This window comes from Kogia breviceps, chromosome 5 (assembly GCF_026419965.1).
Source record: "Kogia breviceps isolate mKogBre1 chromosome 5, mKogBre1 haplotype 1, whole genome shotgun sequence".
Classification (NCBI taxonomy): Eukaryota; Metazoa; Chordata; class Mammalia; order Artiodactyla; family Physeteridae; genus Kogia; species Kogia breviceps.
This window is the reverse complement of record NC_081314.1, coordinates 89910205-89927975: the sequence shown is the minus strand read 5'-3', so window position 1 is coordinate 89927975 and position 17771 is coordinate 89910205. Positions and strand designations below refer to the sequence as shown.

The 17771-nt window shown below is 40.0% G+C and overlaps 1 protein-coding gene across 50 annotated transcripts in view; it reads right to left on the bottom strand.

The window, feature by feature from the left end:
• The window catches only part of ZBTB20 (zinc finger and BTB domain containing 20), an 802591-nt gene that overhangs the window by 86877 nt on the left and 697943 nt on the right, over positions 1-17771 (bottom strand). Inside the window, exon 1 of one of the 50 annotated variants that reach the window (XM_059065148.2) lies at positions 5621-5983. The exons of the other annotated variants lie outside the window; for them this stretch is intronic. The gene's annotated coding sequence lies outside the window, so the exon portion shown is untranslated. Of the gene's footprint in view, positions 1-5620; positions 5984-17771 lie in introns of those variants that run through there. 50 annotated transcript variants of the gene reach the window in all.

The following is a 17771-nucleotide window of genomic DNA, read 5'->3' as shown; positions in this document are numbered from 1 at the left end:
GGAGGTCTTCCTGAAGAAAAAGGGCCAATTTAAAAATATTTAATAAGCAAAGCACGGCATGTTTTCTGGACTATAGCACTGGCCAAGTCTTTGCGTGGCTGTACTGAAGAAAGCCAGTCATGTTCCAAAGCAAACCAGTTTCTCAGTTTAGGTTACAGTGAAGGATTCTTCAGTTTCAGTCTTTTTTTAAAACCAACTGAGTCTAGGTTCAGTTTTAATTATTTTAATTCAACATGCAACCCCTAGAATTTCCCCTCAATATTAAGAATCAATATGAAAATGAAAAGAATTGATATTTAAACAAAACATAAGTATGCTTCTACACTTGCAAAACTGTGTAGCTGTGCAATTTGTACCTGCTTACACATGTGATTCTGATACTTGGCAGGCAATAAGAAGTTGCTCTGAAATATTCAAAACTATTCATTCCCCTTCTTCTGTTGACCATCCTGGCCAGAGCTGAAACAGTGATGGAGATTTCAACATCACCCTCTCCTTTTCTCTTATCAACGGATTTACACAAGTCTGTTTGTGTCAGTCTGGTCTCTACAAATTCAGCCTTTCTTTGCTTAAGTCATGACATTTACAAGAAGTGATGGGACAGGTCCTTCACAGAGCTAGCACAGCACAGTTGAAGCAGCACATGACCATGATCAAAGACCCCTAATGACCTAGTTCTGGTTCTTCTACCAGTTAGCTCTGCTTAACATGACCACTTCTCTCTTTGAGGCTTCCTTTTCTCCACACACAGAATTTGGGCATTGGCTGAGAAGATACTGCAAGGTTCCTTCAGTTTCTTTCTGTTTCCTCAATATCCTTTTCAAAATGGTTTCTTACTTTGTCTTTGCCTCTGTAGTTTAAAATCTTGGCTCAATCTTATCCCTTCAATTAGTCCCTCAATATTCCTTTACTATCTTCTAACTGTGCTGTCCCTTGAAAGGCATCATCTTAAGGCTCAATAGATTTTTTCTTCTTATGTTCATGCATTTGAGCAGTTGATACACTGATCCATCCTTTCTTGTAATCTACCTCTCTTAGTTTTGGTTAATTAAGTTAATTTAGTAAACACTTCTTTGGAATACCTCTGATGAGATGTTCTGCTAACACCTCAAATTCCCTACAGAGCATTCTCTCCTTTTAAATCATTCTGTTATCCAAATGCCATAAAACCACAGTCCATGACACCATCTAATGCTCCAAACTTCTGCTAAACTTTCACATTTTAAAATATTTTGCTTCTTATATATAGTCAATTACCAAATATAGAAAGTTTCTTAAAATGATCTTAAACATACATTTTTTCTATTATCCTTGGCTAGTTCTTTTTTTTTTTTTTTTTCTTGGCTAGTTCTTGATCACAGCATACCCAGGATATGAAAACTGCCTCCTCACTCCAAACATCTTCTCAATGGTTTGATTATCAGAGTTCCCTCTTCAGCCCTCCAGTCGATTTCTATCCTACTTCAGATCAGTTATGAATTCCAAACTATCAGCACTGAAAGCCCTTTATAGGTTTGCTCATCTAATTTGTCAGAAAATGGTGCCACGAAGGCCTCCCTATATCCACTAAGGAAATCTCCTTTGCCTCTGGCTTCTTCCCATTGAGAGTCTTTCCTTTATGTAGAAACGTCCATCTCTGAACCTTTCCTACATAAGCCTGCATTTGTGGAATAATTCCTCAGCACTGAAGAACGTTTCTCCTTCTTTCAAATGATAACTTAAATGCTGCTTCTGCTAGAGAGACTTCCAAGATTACTTTCAGCCAATTGCCAATCCTCTAAAACAAGGTAAAAACCACCCTAGCTGCTTTACCACATTAAAAAAAAATTATTGTATTTTAAATGTATATTGTAATTGCTTATAAATTCCATTGATGTTAGGAAAAATATAGTGGGTACTCAACCAATACAGTTTGATTAATTTATTGTGTTGTAACTTTAGGTCTTGATTTCAAATAGTTATATATATATATATATATATATATATATATATATATATATATATATATATCCTGTTTTGTTACTTTAAGACACGTAAAGCTACTTAAGTCTCCTGATTTTTGAGAACTGTCAACTGCTCTGCATTTGGTAGGTGTCAGTAAACACTTGTTGAATTGGGTTGAGGAGGAATCATCTTAAACAGGTGACTCTTGGAGGCGGGAGTAATCAGAAGAAGACTATTAACATAAATATTCTATAACAGCATCTAAGTGTAATAAAAAATAATACTCAAATGAGAGTTTCTCAAATTTCTCTCATCCTCTTGATTATTTAATAGTATATTGATAAAGATATACTTTTAAAAATAGCTTTGATTTTAAAACACTAAATTTACACACCAAGAATGAGACACTAGCAAAACCTCCTAGTCTGATTTATTTCTCTGTAATATATCTGTCTTGAGAACATCAGCAGGAATACACGGAAGAAATATGTCCCTCACGGGATCAACTATATAAAAAGACAGAACACATCATCAGGACAAAAATCATTATCCATCTAATCCCCCATTCTAGATGGCTCCGGTGAGCCCCTCTATCATTACTGACTAGGGGTAAGATCGACCTTAATGGATTAATTAAACCGAAGCAGGACTGAACTGCAGACCGAAGAGGAAGCAATCCTGACACAGACGAGGCAACAACCCTGTTCTTTCATTCAAATGTGTAAGACTTGGCTTCCCCCAAGTGCTGTACCTTTCTACTGTAAGGGAGCTGTCTAAAAGTAAGATTTGGTGACTCTTGCCTGGGTCTTGCCCTTAGCACTCATAAAAATCTAATACTTGCGTGCTAATCAAAATTTATCATGTAAGAAATTAAATGTTAAGATTTTTTTAAGGTCTTAAATGTTAAGACCTTCCTGAAGGAAGGTGGGAGCATCTGCAAGAGAGGTAAAGCAATACAGGCAGCATGGTCCTTCTGGTAATCAAGAAGGGCCAACGAGGGGAGAAGTTATTGTTGGAATGCTAGTGAGACTCTGAGAGAGGGCCAGGACACAGAATGTTCACAAAGAGCTGAAAGGAAGAAATGCCCACCATAAAGTCCCCGGGAAAAGCCCAAAGGCAGCTGTCAGTAATAGAAACCTTGAGAATTGCTCATTTAAAGAGGATTTGGAAATTCAAATATAAAAGGAGAAGATGTTAATCCAAAGGCACAATTTAGGGTCTTTTTTCTTCTCGTAAAAGGAGGAGAAAAAAAAAACCCCAAAACAACCCAAGAGTACTGTACCATACTGGCAGTTTACTCTTTCAAGAACTAAATCAACATATTAATGACCTGAACACCTACTTTCCTGATGCGGAAATTATGCTCTATCACACACAGCATTAAATATGCAGGTATTAAAAGAAAAAAAAATCCCACCAGAAACACCTCACTCTGGAGATGGTGAGGCTGACTGGGTAGACTGTCATCAATATCAAGCTATCCTGAGAGTCTAGAAAAGCATCTATGAAGACAGACTAGAATTGGCAGGCCTCACTTCCACCAAAGGGGAAGTGTCCTTAAGGATTCCAGAATTGGAGATCTGAGTAGCTTTCAGTTGCTTTGTTGAAGTAACAGAAGCAGGGCAGGCTCCTCTGGGGGTCAGGCTAGCCCCACCATGTTGAATCCCTGTATCTAAGTGGTAAGTAATTGAAATGAAAAGACACCAATTTCAATGGCTGCTCTGAGTTTAAAAATCAAGTAAAAATTCCCACCCCCTTAGTAGATTTCATTTGTGATTCTTGCACTAGGGGAAAAACTTGCACGAAGTTCAAACAATAGCACACCTCTCAAAAACACATGTCATTTCTCACTGGAGAGAAAAAATAGAATTATAGAGTTTCCTACCTTAGTGATTATTTAATCTAGTCATTTTGTAAATGATGAAACTGAGGACTTGTCAATGGTCACAGAGTTAATTATGCAGCTGGCAATTTTATCAGAAAGGAATTCACAGATAGATTCAGGGCTATCAGTGATCCAGTGGAACTGGGTCCCTTAAGGCCTTTCATTTACACAATCATATATATATGATTATATATATGTATATATACATATATATATATATACATACACACACACGCATACACACACAGAGGGAGAGATCTACAGATACAGATATATATATATATATAATATATTGCTGGACAATAAAAATAGGATCCTGTGTCACTATCATGGCCACTATGATGGTCAAGAAGCCACAGGCTAAATTTGTTTACTTGAAAAACATTATTTGAGTTCCAACTATGTGCAAGTATTACAAAAAAATTCTCAAAGAATTTTACATCTGTAACACAATCACGTAGAATAATCGAGTAGTCAAACTTGTTCTCATTGGATGAATGTAAAACTTAATCATTAATTTTGAATCAAGAGAGAAGGCATTACATATTAGTCAGAGATCAGAAATCATTTGGAATGTTTCTAGTACCCCAAACCTAAAGGTTGAGCCACTGATTTCAGCTGTTCTGTGCATTTGGACATGTTTTCCCTTCAGAATCTACCCCAAATTCACTGCCCTAAGTAGCTCAGAAACAGGGCTTTCTAGGCCGTGCTGCTCTGCTCCTGACCGGCCTCTGAGAGGCTATTTAGGTCAAGGATGAGGGTAGAGCTGGGGATAAAGCAAAGAACCTGGCTGAGCCATGCATCTATTAGCTCCAACACACTACTTAATCTCCAAGTCATTTCACTAACAGTTATATTTTAGTATATATAGCACAGCAGAATGATTTCCTTTGAGATGAACAAAAGTTGAGTGGCTAAAACCTAACGAATATGATTGGTTCAAGTCATCTGGATATGGAGAAAAATCACTAATAGTAAGCTTAAGACCAAAGAAGTGATCATATCATCCAGGCATTTCTCTTAAAAAGAAGGGAGGAGAGAAATAATAAATTTAAATGCCTACCATGTTTCAGACACTATGCTAGGGGATTTACATATATAATTTTATTTAATCCTGACAAAAACCTTCCAGAGTAGAGATTATCATACCCGTTTCATCAGGTAAAGAAACTGAGGCACAGCAAGACTGTGGTTTAAGCAGACTTGCAAAGTAGAAACTACCTTATGACACTCATATACGGATCTAAGTTTGTCCAGCTACAAAACCTGTGCTCTTTGCCAAAGTTTGCTAAGAGGGAAACCCAGAGGTGAAACAACTATGAATGCCATCGGAAAATATTTTTAGTGAGTGTCTGCTATATGCTGCTAAATTGTGTGAAGAAGTTTATACAAATATAAACACACATTTTCTACCACCTTGATATTTAAATATGCTAACATGAACAAACTGACATTGGACTCACCAAAAAGAATATTAAATATAGAAAATTCAAATGACTCATGTACAAAAGCGTAAGTTTTTTTTGGCTATAGAAGACAGTCTACCTGATACTGCAAAGCTTTTGTGCAACTAATGGTTAAAAACATAAACAAACAAACAAAAAAATCCCCAGACTTTTTCCATACCAGAAAAACATGCATAACCCCACAAAAATCTAGCACAATCAATTCTCCAATAATTGCCAATGGACAGGGATTTTTCCTCAGAAAGTATTTAAAGGTGAGCACATAGTTTGTTCACAAAGGCTTCATTTTCAATCCAGGGTTGACATTGTCACTGCCTCCGCTTACCTTGTCTTCATAAAGTGTGGAAAGGGAAAAAGGTTTGAGTTTTTCTTCCACATATGAAGGCTTAGCTGTAGGGAGAGGTTGTTTAAATAAAAACACCGAGTTTCTTTCCTAGAGGTAGGCTCAGGCATCAGGAGATCCCCTCCTCACTGCACTCCACCATCCACTCACACACACACACACACACACACACACACACACACACACACACTCCAGTTCAAGCTTCCACCCAGTTGCATGAGGGGTAGAAAAAGAAAGGGAAGAAAAGAAAAGCAGGAAAGGGTGTAGAAGACGAAGAAAGAGGGAGGGATAGGAAGAGTGGCTAAGGAAGTAGTGCGGTTCGTTCTCCAGAGTGCTCCAGAAAGTGAAAGTATGCAAAGAGCCAGCTTAGAAGCACACAGCTCCCAGCTCTCCAGGGATGGCTCTCTCAAAGCATCAGCTGCAGAATTCAAGCTTTCTGTGGCCAGGATGGCACTGAAAGAAGGAAGACGCTGGACAGGGGTTGGACAGCGATACTAGAGGGCTTTCCAGCCCCTTCCACCCCACATGTAAACACAATTATTCTCGAAATACTGTAACTTCCCAGGGTTTATCCAAATGGAAGGAAAAGGTGCATTCTAAGATGAAATGTGATGCAAGAATTTTAAATTATTTATTATTATGTCACAATTATTTATTTTAATTATTATCTATCTACGACACTGCAATTTTCCATTGCCACTTGATAATCATGATTATAACACGTCACTTTAATTGCTTTGGTAAAGAAATAAAAAAGAGGGATTGAGGTGGACAGGAATTGTATTGCAATAATAAGGACAATGACCAATATCCCCAAATCAACAACAAAAATGTCGATGGCAAGGTCCTGAAATCATGGGGGTTTGTCTAATTTTTCCACACTCAGAACCAAAGGTGAAATTTAAGTTGTTATAGGCCCTCAATAGATAGTATTGACGGCTACTGCAGTTAGTCTTTTTTGAATAAAATTCAAGGTTGGGATTCCAAAGATTCCCCCATGCTGGAAACTGCATTCATATTAGCTTTTCTGGGGAGGAGGGAAAGGGTAGAAAAGGGAGCATCCTCTTCTACCCCCTTGATGGGGGGTAGCTGAAGGCTATGGAGAATAACAGAGGTGCAGTCAGCTCTTAGACAGACAGCAGAGGGGGGCGGAAACCACACACTTGTATTTTGCTAATGTAAAAGTCCCAGTGGAAACATTAGCACTCAAAGACATTAATGTGGATTTGGGACACTCCCTGAAGGATTTTGATTCCATTAGAAAAAAAAAAAAAAGATGGTGACAGATATAATCCTGCTTTGATATGTTTAACGCCATTTAAAGAGAAACTGCACCCATTTACCTCAGGCCAGGACACCAAGAGTTCAAAAAGTGAAATATCACTTCTCAGTGCAAAGAAAAAGCTTGGAAAATATTATGTGAAAATTAATTTGGCATGGTTCTTTGAAATTTTAGATTTCTGGGATGAGCAAATGGGTACAGTTTTCTTTTAACTGTTTTTGAACACCATGTGTTGAGAAGAAAACAACAGAATGGCAATTGCTCATCCAAAATGCTAACTTGTGGCATGGCACAGTCAAGATGGCCTGCCACAGCCAAAAAGCAGGTGTATGCTATGCCTGTCACTTCAGTAGCATGCACGCCACATGTCCCTGCATTCGGCAACCTCTTGCATTTGCTTTTGGAACCTTTCTGAGGGGGTCAGTAAACATGACTCAACAGAACGTCTAGCCTAGGAGGGATCGGCCCCCCTGGCTTTCTGTGAGGCAGACTCTCTGCGGAAGAACCGAGGCATGATTGGAATAATATACCTACTTTGAAATTCTGTGACCTAGCACAAAAGTGACTGGTTTCAGATCATTTTGTGTGGCTGAAGTATAGGATCTAATCAGGATGGAGAGTAATGGTGATGCTTTTGCGTGGCTGGAGAGGGTCTATGCAATCGGCTGTCTCATTCGGGCTGAGAACATGGTCAATGCAGCTGGTACAGATCTTATGCACCTAACGTAAAAGCTTAGAATAATAATCCCCTCACCTCTCAGATCCACGAATAAGCTCAACGCATAGGATGTTCAAAATCATTTGGTGTGCTGGGATGCCAAAGCTTCCTCAATCTGACATTATGAATCTGATATTACATTTGTTCCAGAAATTTAAATGCTTTTATATAGACTAGTTCTCATTCAACTATGTAACAGTCCTATGAGGAAGAGGAGGAGACCAAAAAAAAAAAAAAAGATTTTCCTTCTTCCCTGCAAAAGGCCTGATAAAGAAGCCAAGTTAAAAATCGTAACCATTTTTAAGCCTAAGCCGGGTACCATGTGGAATGATAACTCAAGATATCTGTGTTGCAAGGGTTGACAAGGTCTGAAGATAAAGATGTAGATGGAGACCAAAATGAATATTTCAACATAAAGAAATGGGAAATTACTGCTTTATCTATGATTTTAATTGATAAATCAAAACCATTTATTAAAAACCTACTATGTGAAAATACTGTCAGTGAAGAGTAGGGAAGAATGAAACCTATAAATACTAAATTGGAAAAAGAATCCTAGAGCTTTACAGATATAATTGAATGATATATTCTGTAGGCTACTTTCTGGGTGGGCATTTATGGAGTTCAGAAAAGGTAGTTTGTTGCCAAATATTTATATGCTATTGTTAATTTCATTCATTAAAATTACATTATTCACTATATACCTTTTACTTCTGATGGTACATTCTAGGTGTTGAAGGAGATACAAACTGTATAAATACAGTCTCTGTATTTATGAGCCTACTGGGCAGTGTGCAGTGGTAGGAGGAATGAGACACACATAAACATACTCTAGTATAGGACAGTATGTAATCAGTGCCAAATGAGACATATAAATAAGTGCTTTAACAGTTCAGAAGAAGCAAGACCTCCTGGCTATGGAACAACCCTTTCGTAGATTTACTAAAGTTGCTCAGTGCACGAAAAGGAAGGGATTTGGACCAAATTTTAAGGCACCAGGCATCCTGTGCATAGGGGTTTAGCTAGGCTATGAGGGGAGGGAAATGTACCCTGGATCCATAGCGCCTCTCAAGCTGAGTTGTCCTGCAATTAATGTTGACCAAGAGCATGCGTGGCTGAAAGAGGAGTTAATATGGTTGATAGGCCAGGTCAGTGGTTCTGCATTAGCCCTAGCTATTAAGATGATTTTAATTCCCTGTTCAAAGTTGGCATCATAATGACATCATTTTCTTCCCATACAATTACGAAAAGTTCAGTCTTTACTCCAGAGCGATGGGAGGTACAATTCAGGGCTCATCCTTCCAAGTGAGGGAAAATGTAAAAATGCCATTGGTATAGGAATCACAACGTTTTTCAGAACAGCAACAAATGAAATCCCCCACGCTCCCTTAGGAGGATGAGTCAGAATCCATGCTCCCTAGAAATGATGACAGTGGAGTTGGGGTGAAGCGGCTATGTTGGGATCCACATAGAAGGCAGGTTACAATTCAGTAGCAAACAGAATTTGGGTATCCTGACTTCTAGGTCTGGGTTCTATCTATAGAATCACTTTCTTTTTCAATTTTTTATTCCTCTTGGACACTCTAGCCCTTTACATAATGAATAGTGGCCTTCTGTAGTTGGTGTGTGTGTGTGTGTGTGTGTGTGTGTGTGTGTGTGTGTGTGTGTGTGTGTCTTTTTAAGAGGGAGGATGGCATTACTGATGTGCTTTTGTAAAGAATTCAAGGTTGTCTGGATCCTCAAAGAATGCAGTTGAAAAAAATACTGTTTCTTTGATTCAATGGTGCTTACATTTGGGCAGAGTTTTCTTTTTCCATCCTCAAATACAGTATTTGAGACAATCTACCCACAATGGAAAGATTTTAGAGCTTCAAAAGTGTAGGCGAACCAAATCAGAATTAATCTCTGTGAAAACGGAGACTCAGGCACATGGAGAAAGTTTAGAAAAAAATCTGGGCAGGAGGCAGTCCCAGAGAAAGATGCCTGACATCTCTCTGAATTTAAGGTGAGCTAGAGTAGGACAGGTGAGGAAGGGCCAAGGAAAGTTCTAGCTGCCATGTGATATGCTGTCTCACCTATGTCCATTTAACTTGAGTCTGTGTTATCAGGGGGTCTAGTTGATTTGGTTAAAATGTGTCCTATGGGGGCTTCCCTGGTGGCGCAGTGGTTGAGGGTCCGCCTGCCGATGCAGGAGACACGGGTTTGTGCCCCGGTCCGGGAGGATCCCACATGCCGTGGAGCGACTGGGCCCGTGAGCCATGGCCGCTGGGCCTGCGCGTCCGGAGCCTGTGCTCCGCAGCGGGAGAGGCCACAGCAGTGAGAGGCCCGCGTACCGCAAAAAAAAAAAAAAAAAAAAAAAAAAAAAAAAATGTGTCCTATGGTCTGACTGCATGAACCCAGAGCAGGCTAATAAAGGGAATTCTAGGCTAACTGGGGCTAAGGTGAAGAGGCCAACAGCTATTCACTCAAAAAGGACCAACCAGATCAGTCTGCAGGGTATCTCTAGCAGTGTTGCCTTTTATTATCATATTAAAAGTCATGTATTTTATTGGGAAAAAAATAATTAACTAAAAAAAGAAGCTACTTGAAGATCATAGAAGCAAAAAGCATAGAAGATAAACAATGATCACTTTTGAACACTTGGTATATGCCCATCAGTTTTTCTTCATATGTGGATTTCTCTACATATGTTATCCCATTTGATCCTCATGCTAACTATGAAAGACTGATATTTTGCCCATTTTATGTGTGAGGAGCGTAAGGCTCAGAGAAGCTAAATGAATACCTCTGGTCACACAGCCAGTAGGGGCTAAGCTGGTATTCCAGTCTGAGTGGTGGGACACAAAGCCTGAGCTCTTTTCCGTGCCTTGTACTCTTCATGGCATGAAATCAGTGTTGGGGGAACTATGCCCAGCATCTCTGGTTAGCAGAGTGAATCGCTTTTATCTTTTGCCAACATGTCATAGCAAAACACCAAAACAACAAAAAAATTAAAACTCCTGACTCTAGGAGATTTCCTATCAACTACCTGAAGTTTGGCTTTGTTACATATCATTTGAATATCTTGACAATCTTATAAAAAGTCCAACAAGAATAAAGAATTTTGCATTTATGCTAGCTCCTATGTTAGTTAAAAATCTCCTATTCCTGCATAACAAGGTGCCAGGGGGACTTGCTCACCGCCAGAAACTTATCTGAAAATGCTGGAAAGTCAGAATTTGGGGCCTATATACTGACTAATATTACCAGCTGTGAGTTGGCTTGAACATCAGTAATATGATATTTCCCACTACAATTTGATTTGGTTAAAATGTGTTTGAAGTTCACCCTTTTATTAACTAGAATTACCACCTCCTGAAACTGGAGGGCCCCTGAGAGCAGGCTGCTAGTGCAATCCAACCTCCCACCCGCCATCAGTGCATTTCCTGGCAACAAATACTATTAAATTGATAACTACAGAAATAGGTCAAAATGTCTTTTCAATAGTTGCTAATGTTCCCCTAATGCTCCATCTCCTCCCTTTGATTCTCCTGCTAACATTTTCTCTAACATCACAGGAGCAACAACTAGTAAAGAGAAATGACAAGAAGATGGAGAAGTTGGCAGCAGTGGATGGAGGGGGTCTTAGGCATTCCCCCAATTATCAAATAGAAAAGCTAAACTTCCCTAGGGGCCAAGGGCCTCAAAATCGGCTCCGCCGCTGAGTTGGGTGACCCGGAAAAAAAATGCTGTGTCCCATATGAGTCTTAATATCCTCCTGTGCAAAAGAGGAAACTCAAGATGACTGATTATTCAAATTTGTAAGATGCTCAGAGTTCACAAGAGATAGGAGCCTTGACTAATCTCAAAGCAGTGGGGTTTTAAACTTATTTACACTACTTTCATAACCATATCTATTAGAGCCTTGGCTATCCAAGATAGAAACTTCGTTTTATATAAAGAAATGATACCATGGCATATTTCTGTGAGAGAGAGCCTCTGCAATCATCCCGGGTTTGATTATTCACTATGTAGACCTACATCCACCCCCACCCCCAGAAGAAAGTTTGATTTTCTGAATTCACGTCACATATGTGACCAAAGATAAAGAAGCGGACGGACGGGTGGGTACAGATGTATCAGGACATGGTTGATTCTAGGCAGATAGTCTGGCTTAAAAGGGACAGCCACCTGCTGTAGGCAAGGAGCATAAGCCCCCTTGTTAATGAGGTACATTTCAATTTCCAACACTTCTCCTGAGATGCAAACGTAACGTAGGGGTTTAAGCCATTCGTGCCTGGATGCTCTAATCACTTCAATCCCAAGAGGGTTACCCAGTGTAAAGTAGTTTTGAATTGGAGCTGGGGAGGGGATAGGGATAATTTTGGAACTGGGGAGGCTGAAGGAAAAAATCAGCTGAACACAAGGACCCTGGGCCCTGGAGGCAGAGGAGAGGAGGAAGGGAGTGGCCATGACTGAAAAGGACTCAATCTGTTTAGCAATTTTTGCTCAGGGCCTTGTCCACAGCTAGTGAACCACTGAAAAATCTCTTGCGAGATGCCATGGTCTCTGAGTAATGCTTTTGACCTTTCCTCTGTGCCATGGTTGTACTGTCACTAGACAGGAGGTCAGCATTGATTTGAAAACTTGCAAACTTCAGCCTACCTGGTTCAGGCAAATAAAGGTTATTCTAATCTTCTATAATTTAAACTCACAGGGACTGTACAGTCTGGCACCTCTCCATCAGATTCCTCTGCCTTCCTTCCTTTCATAGGGGAGGGAGAACAGAGGTGTGGAAGAGAGGGCACGGGAGAGGAGGAGGGGAGGTGGAAGGGGCTCTTCTTCCAGAGTTTTCGAAGTGAGTGAGGCTTTGTGTCAGACAAGCCTCTCTCTGGACCCTCCCGGTAACCCAGGAGACACTGTTAGGGGTAGGAAGTATTTTATAGGTTCAGGGAGGCTAACTAGCTTTAGGTGGCCATTCAGGTTCCTTCTCCCAGCTCCTAGTTCCTCTGGCATATTTCCTCCTCCTCCTGGTTATGGGTGCTTAGAAACTGGTTTACAACCCAGTCATCTAGAATATATCTTTTGGGAATATTGAGGATGCCCTGAATAATCACAAGCATATCTGGCTGGGAGTCAGGAGTCTTGAATGCTTCTGGTTAAGACCTAGTCCTAACAAACTATCACTGAGGACAAATCCAGGCACCTCTATGGGGTCTGATCCTGACTTTTCAATCCTGGCATTCACACTCATCAAGGTGGTGGCAGGGGTGTGAACGCACAAAATTCAGCAGAATCATTCTCATTATATGTCATATGTAGATTAAAGCGAGGAACTCCCTCATGCTAATGTCAGTTTTGGGTAAGAAGGAAGGACTGATAGGACCTGAAGGCAGAAGGGGTCATGAGAAAGATGTGGAACACACAGCAGCAGCCACGGAGGAGCTTAAGAGGGACAGAAGCCCAGGCCAGAGCTGGGAGATGAAATTGTTTGTTGAGTACACTGATGTGTTTGATCTCACAGTGGTTGGAAAGTCCTAGTCTAAAATAAGCTGAATGTTAGATGTACTTTTTAAAATCTCAATTTAATGGTTGAAGCCTATTTTAACGAGCCAATAATGGGCAAAGACCTCATTACTACAACTATTTCTCCCAAGTATTAACCTCTAGCAAAAAAATATTTGGCTGAGACCACTACAGAGTTTCTGATTACAAAACAATACCATCTTGATGATAATCATATCAAAGTGTTTGGAGGAAGGAAGGAGAGATGGGTTCTTCTGAACCATATTGTATGGACAGAAATCTTCAGAGTTGAACACAGGAATTAGCTTCTGAGGAATCGAGACAGAGGATCATTTTAAGTAAGAGAAGATATGTGACTGATACCTTCAGTTGGCATGCCAGGAAAATATAAATTCCAGGCAGGACCAGCTACATAATCTGTGGGGCACAAGGCAAAATGAAAATGCGGGGCCCTTTATTAAAAAAATCATGAAGGATTTCAAGACAGCAACAGAAGCGCATTAAACCAAGCCCAGGGCCCTTCTGAGCCCTGGGTGTGACCGCTCGGGTTGTACAGCCAGGAAAGTGGTCCTGATTCTAGCTGGATTGTTTTCACCACGGCATTCTAGTCCCATAGTCACCAAGACCTAAATTAAGAAAGATGCACCACCCCTCTCAAAACCCTCAGTTAACCCTGTCTTCTTAGGGTAAGGAGGCAACTGAATTCTGCAGTAAGGATCAGAAAGATCTGGGGTCTGCCAACATGTTTGATAGAGTGCAACTGCACTGGCTTCTGCTACATTTGTTACAGCCACCATCCCCACTTCTGTCACCACCCAAAGATGCCCAGGATATCAATGTCTGGGAATTGAAACATATTTTCTAAAAACACAAATTTCCCTGAAAAACAAAACAAAACCAAACAAAACAAGCAGAAGTTACTAAAAAGAAGCTGAGTTTCCTGGATATAAGTCCTATCCCTGATTTCTTACTGGGCTTACCTTGAGCAGGTCTTGGGTATGTGCTCAGGCTCAGAAACACAGGTGAATTACCACAATAACTCTTTTCAGTTTGGGAAAAAATAGAGGAAACAGGAGAACCTGGTCTTAGCCCAGCAGAAACTCACTGGGTTCACTAACAGTGTGCTTGCTCCCTTTCTCTCTCTCTCTCTCTCTCTCTCTCTCTCTCTCTCTCTCTTTCTGTCTCATTATGCTAAGTCAGAGCTCTGACTTCACTCTCCATGGAAGCTAAGTTTCTCTTTCCTGGATGCTTGGAATGGACCAGAGAAAAGGCATTAGAGGGTAATGGTCATGTCGAAAAAGTCACATTTATTTATCTTTACCTGCCCTCCTCATGTCATTATCATTCCACTGAGGTCTGTATATAGAAAGCAGAGATTAAATAGCCAAGACGAACATCAAAAGAATAACAGCAGTACCAAACAGATGAATGGGACCTCTTTCCCAATGATCTTAGGGGCTTTATATATACTGAGCCTGATTCTCATAGGGACAGACCAGTAGTCTGGGCAGATGCCTAGGATGTTTGTGTAGGCTGACACTTACCCTCCCCTTACTATACATCTCTGTTCCATTTTCTAAAAAATAAGGTCTAATATAGAGAACTATTTCACTTCTACAGCCAGAATTATACCTTGATACTAGACCTTGATTTAGGATTTTTTTTAAAGATATTTATTGGCAAAACTAATCTTTTTTCTTTCTTTTTTTTTTTTTTGCTTAATAGGTTTGTACTGCCTTGAGTAAGGCCACTAGGGTCCATAAGTAGATGGAAATGTGTTTGAATCTCTATAATTATGTTTAGATTTCAAAAAGTCTTCCATTCCACAGAGGTTATATAGGTTCAGTCATCATTTTCAAGTGTTTTAACATTGGTAATTAGCAGAGGAGGTCTTAAAATTTTTTAAAAAAGTGATTGACCTTCACAACAGATGCATATATAAAATCTTGATTCACTTATTTTTTTTTTTTTTTTTTTTTTTTTTTTTTTTTTTTTTTTTTTTTGCGGTATGCGGGCCTCTCACTGTTGTGGCCTCTCCCGTTGCGGAGCACAGGCTCCGGACGCACAGGCTCAGTGGCCATGGCTCACGGGCTCAGTCGCTCCGCGGCATGTGGGATCCTCCCGGACCAGGGCACGAACCCGTGTCTCCTGCATCGGCAGGCGGATTCTCAACCACTGCGCCACCAGGGAAGCCCTCACTTATTTTGAAATCATTCTCCTGCTGGAAATATATAGCTATAATATATACATTTATATATGTGTGCACAAACAGCCTTAGCAACACCCTGAGAAGGAGATGAGGATAGATGGGTTTCTATTTATCTGACAAATACACTATTACATAGACAAGTTAAGTGATTTGTCCTGTAAGGAAGGGTGGAGCTGGAAAAAAAAAACCTGTCACATCTGCTCTCAGGTTATACCACTCTGGAATTGGGTAGCCGTTATTGTTTTTGAGCGACCTGATCTAAATGTTTGCCAAGGCAATTTTCCTGAAAAAAGATTTTACACATTTTTTTCCCCTCGGTACTTTCTTTCCCCCTCTCTTTTCCTCCTCTCTGAGATTATTATAAACTAGTGACAAATGTGTCTGCTCTCAGTTTATGCTTGCTCTTCATGGATTTGGATGGATTTTAGCTCTTAAGAAAGCATAAGAAAAAAAAAAAAAATCACCTCTGAAAGGTAATAATGATAAATAATGCTGGGACAGTTGGTTTGAGTTAATGTCACTGTAATAGTTGATATGGGTACAAGTGAGGTCTTGGACTCACCTTTCACAAGAGCTAGTCTGTTGGCTCTGAACTGACCCAACAAGAAGCAAAGGCTTCTATGAGGCAGAACTCACTTGTCAATTCCCTGCTATTCTCCTGGGATCTCAGACATAGGCCAAACATTTCTTTGCACCTTTCTGTGAACTGCTGCATCTTGGAACTGTTCTCTACTCTACATTAGGGCTACACCCTCTAAGTCCTTGACCTTAGATAGTCCTTCTCTATTTTGGTACATATTTGCATGATGCTCACAGCGCTATACTTGATTTAAAAAATTGGCCTGTTATTTGGCCAAGGAAAGACTATTTTGGCATTGTTTTAGTTCTTTACTATCTATTTTGTTAATTATTTGTGCGAATAAAAAAAATCCTAGATTTCTTGCCTCTTGCCATGCTACTATTTCCCAGTGTTATCTGGTAAATACTTAGGAAATACAATTTTATTTTAACATGTCCTAAACAAAACACAATTGAGAAAGAAAACCGGTAGAGAAAAACATAATAAATTTTGAAGATAAATAACAGTTAATTCTGAAGTATCTGCCACTCTTACTCCTTTATATTAGAACCTAATGTTGCCAAGAAATTAGTTATCCATACCGATTTTTTTTAAATGAAGGGACAAAATAAGTTTCTTTTCTGATGATAAGAACTGTAACCCCTGTAACCCCTGTAGCACCTGAGCAGCATCTGTGATGTGAAACTGGCTTCAGTGATTTCTCTTGAAGAAGACTGCTCAGTCAGGACCTTCAAGAAAGCTGCTGCTGTTGAGGACCAAGACTCTACAAGGAACGTCCCGGTTCCCTACAGAACTTGGGCTGGCTGTCATGCCATCCGGTATCCAGTCTGCAGTTGCCACTCAGACCCATAGAGTGTGTGTCTGGGGACGACACACAGTAGAATAGGAAAGAATACAGAGCTCTGTCATACCAGCACATTTATTGTAAGGAACTAGTTATGCTGCAACTGCTTTGCTCTTTTGTATTCTAGGCAACACACCAGTGAATATAAGTCATAATGAACATATTCAACATTTTTTCCATCAGTTCAATACACTATTCATAAATATTAGAGATGGAAAAGGCCTAGTAGATTACGGAGTCCAAACCTCCTTTCTGTACCGCCCTTTCCCCCAACTGTTGATGCTAGCTCAACCAAACAACAACAAATCACACAAGGAAAGCGACAAATTCACAAGTTTTACAAGTAAAAAGGAAAGCTCCAAAGAAGTCTGTATTGAGGGTGAGGAAGTTCAAGGCCTTCTCTCCCTGCTGGTGGTAGAGCTCTGAAGACTAAATGTATGGTAGCCCTTTGCTGTGAAGGCAAGCCAAGGGAGAAAAATGCCAGTTTCTCCTCTTGAGAATCATAATTCAAGATAAAGCGCAAGAGGCGATTCCATGTCCTTGGCTAAGTGCTTCCTATCTGTCTCTTCAACCTGGTGTGGATTCAGGCATTCTTCTCTCCTGTTAGAACTTGAGATACTGACGATAATGATAAAAGAAAATGTATAAATGAATAGAGAGTTAAAACTACTAGAGTATGCTCCCTGGGATTATCTGTACTATCAAGATAGGAAAACTTTGCAGATGCTACTGTCTCTCTAGAGGAATAAATGCTTGCATTTTAATATTCTCAGCAGCTGGTTCCTGTTGAATGCCATCAGGATGATTCAGCCACCCACCAGGAACACCAGTAATGGCAAGTGCACACAGAGAAACCTGCAAAACTTTCTTCTCTTGATGCCAACAATATTACTCTGGCAAAGTCAGAACCCTTTATTGAATTACCAGTTCTACTAAATGTGACCTTGTTCCCCTCACAAATACCAGCTCACTTTCAAATAAATGGAACTTCTGGC